This window comes from Rhinopithecus roxellana, chromosome 19 (assembly GCF_007565055.1).
Source record: "Rhinopithecus roxellana isolate Shanxi Qingling chromosome 19, ASM756505v1, whole genome shotgun sequence".
Taxonomy (NCBI): Eukaryota; Metazoa; Chordata; class Mammalia; order Primates; family Cercopithecidae; genus Rhinopithecus; species Rhinopithecus roxellana.
In genome coordinates this window covers 46,842,378-46,852,667 of record NC_044567.1, presented here as the reverse complement: position 1 = coordinate 46,852,667, position 10,290 = coordinate 46,842,378, and the positions used below count along the sequence as shown (strand labels likewise).

The 10,290-nt window shown below is 42.2% G+C and overlaps 1 pseudogene; it reads left to right on the top strand.

Moving 5' to 3' along the window:
• Nucleotides 1-9,585: 9,585 nt before the first annotated feature.
• On the top strand, nucleotides 9,586-10,086 carry LOC115894934 (annotated as a pseudogene).
• The last annotated feature ends 204 nt before the right edge of the window (nucleotides 10,087-10,290 follow it).

The window sequence follows — 10,290 nt, the reverse complement described above, 5'->3', positions numbered from 1 at the left end:
AGGAAGGAAGGAAGGAAGGAAGGAACGAAGGAAGGAATGAAGGAAGGAACGAAGGAAGGAAGAAAGGGGATTGTAGAGACAGTGCCCAGTTATTCTTGGGCAAAAATAGAGGCAACAGGACCAGAACTTTATTTATGGTTTTACATGTCCATCTCCCAGTGCAAAGGGTGTGGGGGAAATGGATAAGGTAAGATGTTCATATTACTGAAAGAAGAAGAAAACTATAATGTCAGTAGCATCACTGCTACTTAGGAGGGGAATCATAACTGGAAAGTGACAATGTAAGGATACATTTTATTTGAAAGATACAAATCTAATAGAAAGGGAATATTGTATAGCATTATCCGTGAGGAAGATACTAAGTGGTCTGCCTGTCAGTATGGAGAACCTTGGGGTCAGGAATAGCAAGGACAACCACAGAAACAAGACTTCTCCCAACGCGGGGCCAGAGGAAGCCTGGAGAAGATGCTTTCCTAACACACATCCCCAAGCCACGCAAGAGTTTCATTAGGAATTCCAGTTATGCAGACATAAGCTGGAATTCTTGTTTTGCTAAAGTTTAGAACATCTGATGAATTGTTATCTTACTTTGCTAACAGTTTCTCAGAACACGGAAGTAGCAATAGTGTAAGCTGCTCTGTTTTCCTTTCTTTTAAAAATCATATTTTTCCCTTGAATATAAAAGAAAGACATTCTTCTGGTGGAAAATTGAATAATATAGTGGTGACACTCATACATCTATTCCTCAAAGATAAGCGATTTGATCTGTGTGCCAGATGTTGGCAAAGTATTTAATAAATAGCCTCATTTAATCTCCACAGCATTAAGAGGTGCATTCTTGTATGATCCTTAGTTTGTGGATAAGAAGACTGAGGTTTAGTAAAGCTAAAAAAAAATTCTCCGAGATCATAGAGCCAAGTCGGTGTGAGAGCCAGGATTTGAACTAAGCCATCTGGGCTCTTAACCACCATACTACATTCTGTATTTGTGCTTCCACTTACATAAATTCCTCATTATAGTGTATATTTATAATTTTGTAGCCTGTTTTTCCCTTTCATTTAATTTTATAATATAGGCATTTTCCCATTTTGTCAAAGACTCTTAAATTTAAAAAATTAAAATATTTATATTTATACCTCTGTAAAGTAGACTACTCTAAGGGATGCCCATGGACCTGTCACACAGCTTCAATTACCAAGCAGTCTTGTTTCCTCTATCCACTCCCCATTCTTTTATCTAAGGCAAATTGCAGATGTTGTATCATTTTATCTGTACATATTTCAATATGAAATTTTAGTTATTCCTTAATATTCCGAGATATCCAATCTGTGCTAGAATTTTCCAGATGTAAACATTATTGTACATGTTATTCCAAATTTGGTTCTGAAGATACTTACGGAAGAATTGGGGGATGATGTGGAAGGGTTAGAAGCTTTGAGCCGAAGTGACCCTGTCACTTTGGAGTTTGCAATAGCAAAAAAACAGAAAACGATGCCCTGCACAATGAGGAAATCAGATTTTCAAAAGTTCAGTAGAAAGAAAGATAAACAATTCCGCCTAGAACTGCATTGTTCAATGTGGTGACACTAGTCATATGTGGTTATTTACATCAAAACTAATGAAAATTAAATAAAATTTAAAATTCAGTCCCTAAATAGCCACATGTGGCTAGTGGCTATCATATTAGATAGTGGAGATATAAAATACTTTTTTATTTTATTCTGTCTTTTTTTGTTTTATGGAGACAGTCTCATTCTGTCGCCCAGGCTGGAGTGCAGTGGCATGGTCATGGTTCAATGCAGCCTCGACCTCCTGGGGCTCAAGCAATCCTCCCACCTCAGCCTCCTGAGTATATTGGACTACAGGCATGCACCACCATGCCAGGCTAATTTTGTTTATTTTTTATAGAGATGAGATCTCACTATGTTGCCCAGGCTGGCCCCAAACTCATGGACTCAAGCAATTCTCCTGCTTCTGCCTCCCAAAGTGCTAGGATTACAGGCGTGAGCCACCATGCCTGGCTGATATAAGACATTTTCATCATCACAGAAAGTTCCATTGAACGTAGCTAGTCTAGACTTTAAGAAAGAATAGTATTTGCAGGAGGTAGGAGATTCTTAATGAAAAAATGTCTGCATTTGTGATTGTCAAAGGGCTGGAGGACTGCAGCTGCATGCACAGAGGCCTCTGATCAGCTTAGCATTCAAGAGGAGGTAGAGCACACAGCTCAAGTCTCATTGCTTATTTATTTATTTAACTGCTTTAATTGAACAGGCCCCACTTAGCCATGTGCCAACAAGAAGTTTGCTTTATTTTTGTAACTCACTTCCCTTTTGCTAAAAAATCCCTTTTCACGCTCAGCAGTGGAAAAACTGAAGTTAGCCCAGTCTTATAAATATCAGCCCCGTCCAGTCATTTCCAGTTTAAAATAGTTTCATTTCGAGTAAACATTTCACAGCGTTCAGGTATTTTTATCCTCCATCACCGTCTGGTTCAGAACCCCACTCCGAGCTTGGGCGTCAGAGGACAGCTTTGTCCTTTGCTGTCTCTTCTCTTCCTCCTTACAGCCCCTCAATAGCTGCTTCAAGAGTCCCCCACTGGGAAGTGGAGAAGGGAGACCTTTCCTTTCTTGGCCAGGCCGTGTTTCTCTATCTGACTGGGTCCTCAGTGTTATTTGGTTGCTTGGTCGGCTCTACCTAGGTGATGTCCCAAGTGGGATTCTGCTGTGATGTCATGCTCAGTATAAGTGGTGGCCCAGGTGATGTGTCTCTGTCCAATGTCCTAAGCCCAGTGGACCTTCAAAGGCTAGTGGCCACGTTTTCAGAGCCGCAGCCACTCTAACTCCCATCAAGCGATTCCCTTCCTTGCTCAACTGAGGTAACTATTCTGAGCTACCCAATTTTACCTAGTTCCTGGTGGGAACTTCATAGGCCCCCTTCTATGATGCTCCAGAGGATGGGGTATGATACTCGTCGTGCCCAGATGTGCCACCCCACAACTGCTCACGCAAGCTTCATGCTGGGCTCCGTTGTGAGTTGCCAACTATTAATATGTAATTTAAGAAAATGAGGGAGTATGTGCTCTGGGTTTCAGACTCTCTTCTACCTCGTAGGCACTTCCCTTGGAGTTCCCCAATTTTTTTTTTTTTTTTTTTTTGAGATAGAGTCTCCCTGTCGCCCAGGCTGGAGTACAGTGGCATAATCTCAGCTCACTGCAAGCTCCGCCTCCCAGGTTCAAGCCATTCTCCTCCCTCAGCCTCCCCAGTAACTGGGACTACAGGCGCCTGCCACCATGCCCAGCTAATTTTTTTGTATTTTTAGTTGAGACGGGGTTTCACCATGGTTTCTATCTCCTGACCTCGTGATCCGCCCGCCTCAGGCTCCCAAAGTGCTGGGATTACAGGCGTGAGCCACCGCGCCCAGCCTGGAGTTCCCCAATTTTGAGTGACAGGTCAAGGGTCCCCATAGCATATGACTGAAGATATAATTACTTCAGAAGGAATTTTGTTCCCTCTCAAAGATGAGCCCTCATCCCTTCCTGTCCTCTCTTCTTTTTCCTCATCTCTTCCTGGTGCTAAAAGCAACTAACCCAGTTTAGTTGTGTATTTTGGTGTCTATTTTTGACAGGCCAAATTACTCCAAGACGTAGCCACTTGGAACAACTTTTATTATCTCTCACAGATTCTGAGGATCTAGAATCTGGGTGTGGCCAACCTGAGTGGTTCCGGCTCAGGTCTCTTATGTGGTCACAGTCAGGATCTCAGCCGGGACTGCATTATCTGAAGGCTTGACTGAGGCTGGAGAATTTACTTCCAAGATGGCTCACTCACATGGCAGTTGGTGGGAGGCTCCGTTCCTTGCCACATGGACCTCTCCCTAGGGCTGCCTACAACATGGTAGCTGGCTTCCCCTAGAGTGACTGATCTGAGAGGGAGAAGATGATAAAAGTGGAAGTCAGAGTGGGTTTAGAGTGGGGTTGACTGTATTTTTTAACCTAATTCTGGAGAGAAGCTTCTACTTTTTACAGCTTTTTGGTTTGGGCTTCCTTCAAACATTTCCTTTTAGCCTTGAATTTTTACCAAATAATTTCCTCCTGATTTAATTTTTTTTCTCTTCTGGGAATTTGAAATCTCAGTACTTACTATTACATCAATTTTTCCAAAGAGTTTAAATCACTGTAATGCCAGAACATGGTAAATTTGCAGCCATTTCAAGCAGCTGGTGGTCTTTTTTATAACATCATTAATGGGCACTATTAAATATTCTGAGAGGTGAATGTAAAATATAAAAGGTGTAGGATTTTTTTTAAAAAAATAAAACAATAAACTTTCAAAGAGAAAACAAAACAAACAAAAACAAAACACAAAAAATCCTAGTCTCATAAGTGACATACCGTCACTTCTGCCATGCTGTGCTGGTCTCACTGACCATCTGGATGCAACATGGAAGGGTTTACACAGGGGGATGGATAACAGGAGGTGGGGCTCCTCGAGGGCCAGCGGAGGCTGGTTACCACAAGGAGGTTCACAGATTGTGGCAATCTAACCTGGGAGTAGAGATCCCTTTTAGCTTCGTTGTTTAGAATTTAGCCAAGCTGTTTTCAGTGAGCATGAGATTTTCCAGGGAAGACTCAGAAAGGGTCTGAGTCTTTGCTCTTGCATTTATAAAATTACATTTTCTTTTTGCTATCACACAAGTCATATGTATGAATTGTAGAAAAGGAAAATAATAGAGAAAAGTAAAAAAGCAAAAGGAAGTAATCTTCTGTTTGGTCCACCATTCAAAAGGAAGCTCTGACAACATTTTGGTGTATATTTTTACCAGATTCTCTAAGTTCATTCATGTATTTAGCAATTATTTATTTATTTTTATTTTTATAGAAATGGAGTCTTGTTATGTTGCCCAGGCTGGACTCAAACTCTCGGGCTCAAGTGATCCTCCCAACTCAGCCTGCTGAGTTGCTGGGACTATAAGCATGTTCCACCACACCCCGGCGTTAACAACTGTTTATTGAGCATCTATTATGTGTCAGTAATGCTACTTCCAAGAACTCACTTAAGGAAATATTCAAGACCATGGGCAAACATCTACAACCACTTTATCCCGATGCATTTACTCAATAACCTTGGTGTCGTTTTACCTTTGTTTGTAGTTCAGCCTGAAAACTATTTTTCTTTACGGTTCCTGGCTCACAAAATTCCTATCTACATATAAGATTATATAAATTAATTTTAAGAAGTAGGAATTTAAAATGTTTTTTTTTCTTTGCATTACAATCAGAAAATGTATAATTATGGCTGTTCTATAGCTACACTTTTCTTTCATCATGTTTGTTTCCATTTGTTTCTTTTCTTTGAATATTAGAAGAATTTTTCAAATAGGTCACTATGCATGCATCTTTATCTTATTTTTTATTTTTTATTTATTTATGTTTTGAGACAAAGTCTTGCTCTGTCACCTAGGCTGGAGTGCAGTGGTGCCATGTTGGCTCACTGAAGCTTCTGCCTCCCAGGTTCCAGTGATTCTCCTGCCTCAGCCTCCTGGGTAGCTGGGATTACAGGAGCACGCCACCGCACCCGGCTCATTTTTGTATTTTTTAGTAGAGTCGGGGTTTCACCGTGTTGGTCAGGCTGGTCTCGAACCCTTGATCTCAGGTGATCCGCCCGCCTCGGCCTCCCAAAGTGTTGGGATCACAGGCGTGAGCCACTGTGCCCGGCCGAATTTTTATCTTTAAAAAACTTTGCCAGGTGCAGTAGCTCATGTCTGTAGTCTCAGCACTTTGAAAGGCCAAGGTGGGCAGATTGCTTGAGCTCAGGAGTTCAAGACCAGCCTGGGCAACATGGTGAAATCTTGTCTACACACACACACACACACAACACACACACACACACACAAACTAGCTGAGTATGGTGTTCCATGCCTGTAGTCCCAGCTATTAGGGAGGCTGAGGTGGGAGGATCTCTTGAGCCCAGGGAGTTAAGGCTATAGTGAGCCATGATAGTGCCACTGCAGTCCAGCCTGGGTAACAGAGTGAGACCCTGTCTCAAAAAAAAATTTTTTTTAAATCCTTTTCTCAAGGTTTAATTAAATAATTAAAATACACAAAATAATATTTATAACATATGTATAAGGAATAAGCTACCATTATCAGCTTAAAAAAATCAAACAGTTCCAGCATCTTAGAAGCCTTCTCTTCCTTTCTGGTGATGACTATCCTGAGTTTTGTGCTTATCATCCCCTTGTATTTCTTGATATATATGAACAAACATATGACCTGTGTATCCTTATACAATACCTTGTTTGTTTGTTTTTTTGTTTGATTATTGAGACGGAGTCTTTCTGTGCACCCAGGCTGGAGTGCAGTGGTGTGTCTCAGCTCACTACAACCTCCACCTACTGGGTTCAGGTGATTCTCCTGCCTCAGCTCCCGAGTAGCTGGGATTACAGATGCCTGCCACCACACCTAGCTAATTTTATATTTTTAGTAGAGACAGATTTTCACCATGTTGGCCAGGCTGGTCCCAAACTCCTGACCTCAGGTGATTCACCGGCCTCGGCCTCCCAAAGTGCTGGGATTACAGGTGTGAGCCACTGCGCCCGGCCTTCTCTTTTGGATATATGCACAGCAGTGGGATTGCTGGATCATATGGTAGTTCAATTTTTAGCTTTTTGAGAAACCTCCATACTGTTTTCCATAATAGCTGTACTAATTTACATTCCCACCAAAAGTGCATAAACATTCCCTTTTCTCTATCTCCTCATCAGCATTTGTTATTTTTTGTCTTTTTGATAATCGCCATCCTAACTGGAGCGATATGTGATCTTATTGTGGTTTTGACTTGCATTTCCCTGATGATTAGTGATGTTTAGTTATGCAAAGTTTCCCCTTCTGTAAATAACATCAACTTGTATATGCTCTCCTGTGAATTGCCCCCCCACCCCAATTATGTTTGTGAGAGTCATCCTTATTGATATGCGTGGGTGCAGTTAATTCCTTTTTTTTTTTTTTTTTTTTGAGACGGAGTCTCACCGTCATCCAGGCTGGACTGCAATGGCATGATCTTGGCTCACCGCAATCTCCACCTCCCGGATTCAAGCGATTCCCCTGCCTCAGCCTCCTGAGTAACTGGGATTACGGGCATGCACCACTACACCCGGCTAATTTTTAGTAGAGATGGAGTTTCTCCACATTGGTCAGGCTGGTCTTGAACTCCCGACCTCAGGTGATCCACCTGCCTCGGCCTGTAATCCCAGCTACTCAGGAGGAGTGAGGCAGGAGAATTGCTTGAACCTGGGAGGCAGAGGTTTCGGTGAGCTGAGATCGCACTGTTGTACTCCAGCCTGGGCAACAAGAGTGAAACTCTGTCTCAAAAAAACCAAAAACCAAAATAAACAAAAACCATCAAAAACTGGGTGAAGGATATGAACAGACATTTCTCAAAAGAAGACATTTATGCGGCCAAGAAACATATGCAAAAAAGTTCATCATCACTGATCATTAGAGAAATGCACATCAAAACCACAATGAGATACCATCTCACGTCAGTTAGAATGGTTATCATTAAAAAGTCAGGAAACAACAGATGCTGGAGAGGATGTGGAGAAATAGGAAAGCTTTTACACTGTTGGTGGGAGTGTAAATTAATTCAACCATTGTGGAAGACAGTGAGGTAATTCCTCAAGGGTCTAGAACCAGAAATACCATTTGACCCAGCAATCCCATTACTGGGTATATACCCAAAGGATTATAAATCATTCTACTATAAAGACACATGCACACATATATACATATGCACACGTACTATAAAGACACATGCACACGTATGTTTATTGCAGTACTGTTCGCAATAGCAAAGACTTGGAACCAACCTGAATACCCATCAATGATAGACTGGATAAAGAAAATGTGGCGTATATACACCGTGGAATGGTATGCAGCCATAAAAAAGGATGAGCTCATGTCCTTTGCAGGGACATGGATGAAGCTGGAAACCATCATTCTCAGCAAACTAACACAAGAACAGAAAACTAACCACTGCGTGTTCTCACTCGTAAGTGAGAGTTGAACAATGAGAACATATGGACACAGGGAGGGGAACATCACACACGGGGGCCTATTGAGGGATGGTGAGCTAGGGGAGGGATAGCATTAGGAGAAATACCTAATGTGATGATGGGTTGATGGGTGCAGCAAACCACCATGGCACGTGTATACCTATGTAACAAACCTGCACACTCTGCACATGTATTCCAGAACTTAAAGTATAATAATAAAAAAAAAAAGAAGAAAAAGAAAGTAAGGGAATCTGACTGTGTGCAGTGGCTCATGCCTGTAACCCCAGCACTTTGGGAGGCCGAGGCGAGACGGGCAGATCACCTGAGGTCAGGAGTTCCAGACCAGTCTGGTCAACAGGGTGAAACCCTGTCTCTACAAAAATACAAAAATTAGCCAGGCATGATGGCTGGTTCCTGTAATCTCAGCTACTCGGGAGGCTGAGGCAGGAGAATTGCTTGAACTCGGGAGGCGGAGGTTGCAGTGAACTGAGATCATGCCATTGCACTCCAGCCTGGGAGACAGAGTAAGACTGTCTCAGTGGAAAAAACAAAAACGAAAACAAACAAACAAAAAACAATCAGCATGGGGATGCTAACATTCAACAATATTTGGACCCACTGCCCTAGGGTGTCTGCCTGGGAGTGGAATTGCGTGGTCATAAGGTATGTGCATTTTCAGTTGTAGTGGATATTGTCAAATTGTTTCCCATAACAAATGTGCAAGAGTTCCACCCTCCCGGCTAACACTGTGAAACCCCATCTCTACTGAAAATACAAAAAAATTAGCCAGCATGGTGACGGGTGCCTGTAGTCCCAGCTACTCAGGAGGCTGAGGCAGGAGAATGGCGTGAACCCGGGAGGCGGAGCTTGCAGTGAGCCGAGATCGTGCCACTGCACTCCAGCCTGGGCAACAGCTCCATCTCAAAAAAAGAAAAAAGTTCCCACTGTCTCAGGTCCTCACCAATATAAGGTATTGTCTGATTGTATTTTTTTTTTTTTTTTTTTTGGCAGTATCAATTCTACCCTTTATGAGGGAATTATGAATTTTAATCTGCTTTTGTTTTTAGTTTCCTTATAATCCTTCTTTATTACCCTTTTAATGCTACTTTCATTTATCTAAGCCTGCTGCTTTTTCATCTGAGTTTGTTCTCTCCTAATGATTTTTTGTTTCAGAAAGTCCATGTCTTTCTGTGCCCTAGGCAAAAAAGCTTCCTGACATGTTCCCATTGATCTGACAGTGGATGGTTTCCAGTGGTTTGTTCTTCCTCTGTGTCCCAATCATGCATTTTTTTTCTTTCTGTATTTTTTTATAGATCTCTTGATGGTTTTGTTCTCTTAATTCACTCATGCACAAAATACGATCTGACATTTGTCAACAGGTAGAAGGCGAATTGCCTGTGAATAGTCCCGTGCTTTCTTAGTCCACAGCTGAAGTGAAGTTTGACAAGCACAGATCGAGGTCTACTTCCTTCATTAAAACAGGCTCTCCTTTCCTTTTCGATCCACCATCTGTGGTGGACCCACCACCAAAATGCAGATTTTCGTGATAACCCTTACAGGGAAGACCATCACCCTCGAGGTTGAACCCTCAGACACAATAGAAAATGTATAGGCCAAGATCCAGGTTAAGGAAGGAATTCCTCCTGGTCAGCAGAGACTGATCTTTGCTGGCAAGCAACTGGAAGATGGACGTACTTTGTCTGACTACAATATTCAAAAAGAGTCTACTCTTCATTTTGTGTTGAGACTTCGTGGTGCTGCTAAGAAAAGGAAGAAGAAGTCTTACCCCACTCCTAAGAAGAATAAGCACAACAGAAAGAAGTTTAAGCTGGCTGTCCTGAAATATTAAAAGGTGGATGAGAACGGAAAAATTAGTCGCCTTTGTTGAGGGTGCCCTTCTGATGAATGTGGTGTTGGAGCGTTTACGGCAAGCCACTTTGACAGACATTATTGTGGCAAATGTTGTCTGACTTACTGCTTCAACAAACCAGAAGACAAGTCATTGTATGAGTTAATAAAAGACATGAACTAAAAAAACAAAAAACAGGCTCACCTGGGATTCTATCACTCCCTGACGCAGCATCTTCTTGCAGCCACCGGTTAAGATCAGAGGCTTTGCAGGGGAAAGGTCAGATTTAACTGATTCAGCACCAGGTCTGCCTGCATTAATAGTGGGGGTGGGAGCAAGTTAAAGAATCAGTAGGCTGGCTGGGCGCGGTGGCTCAAGCCTGTAATC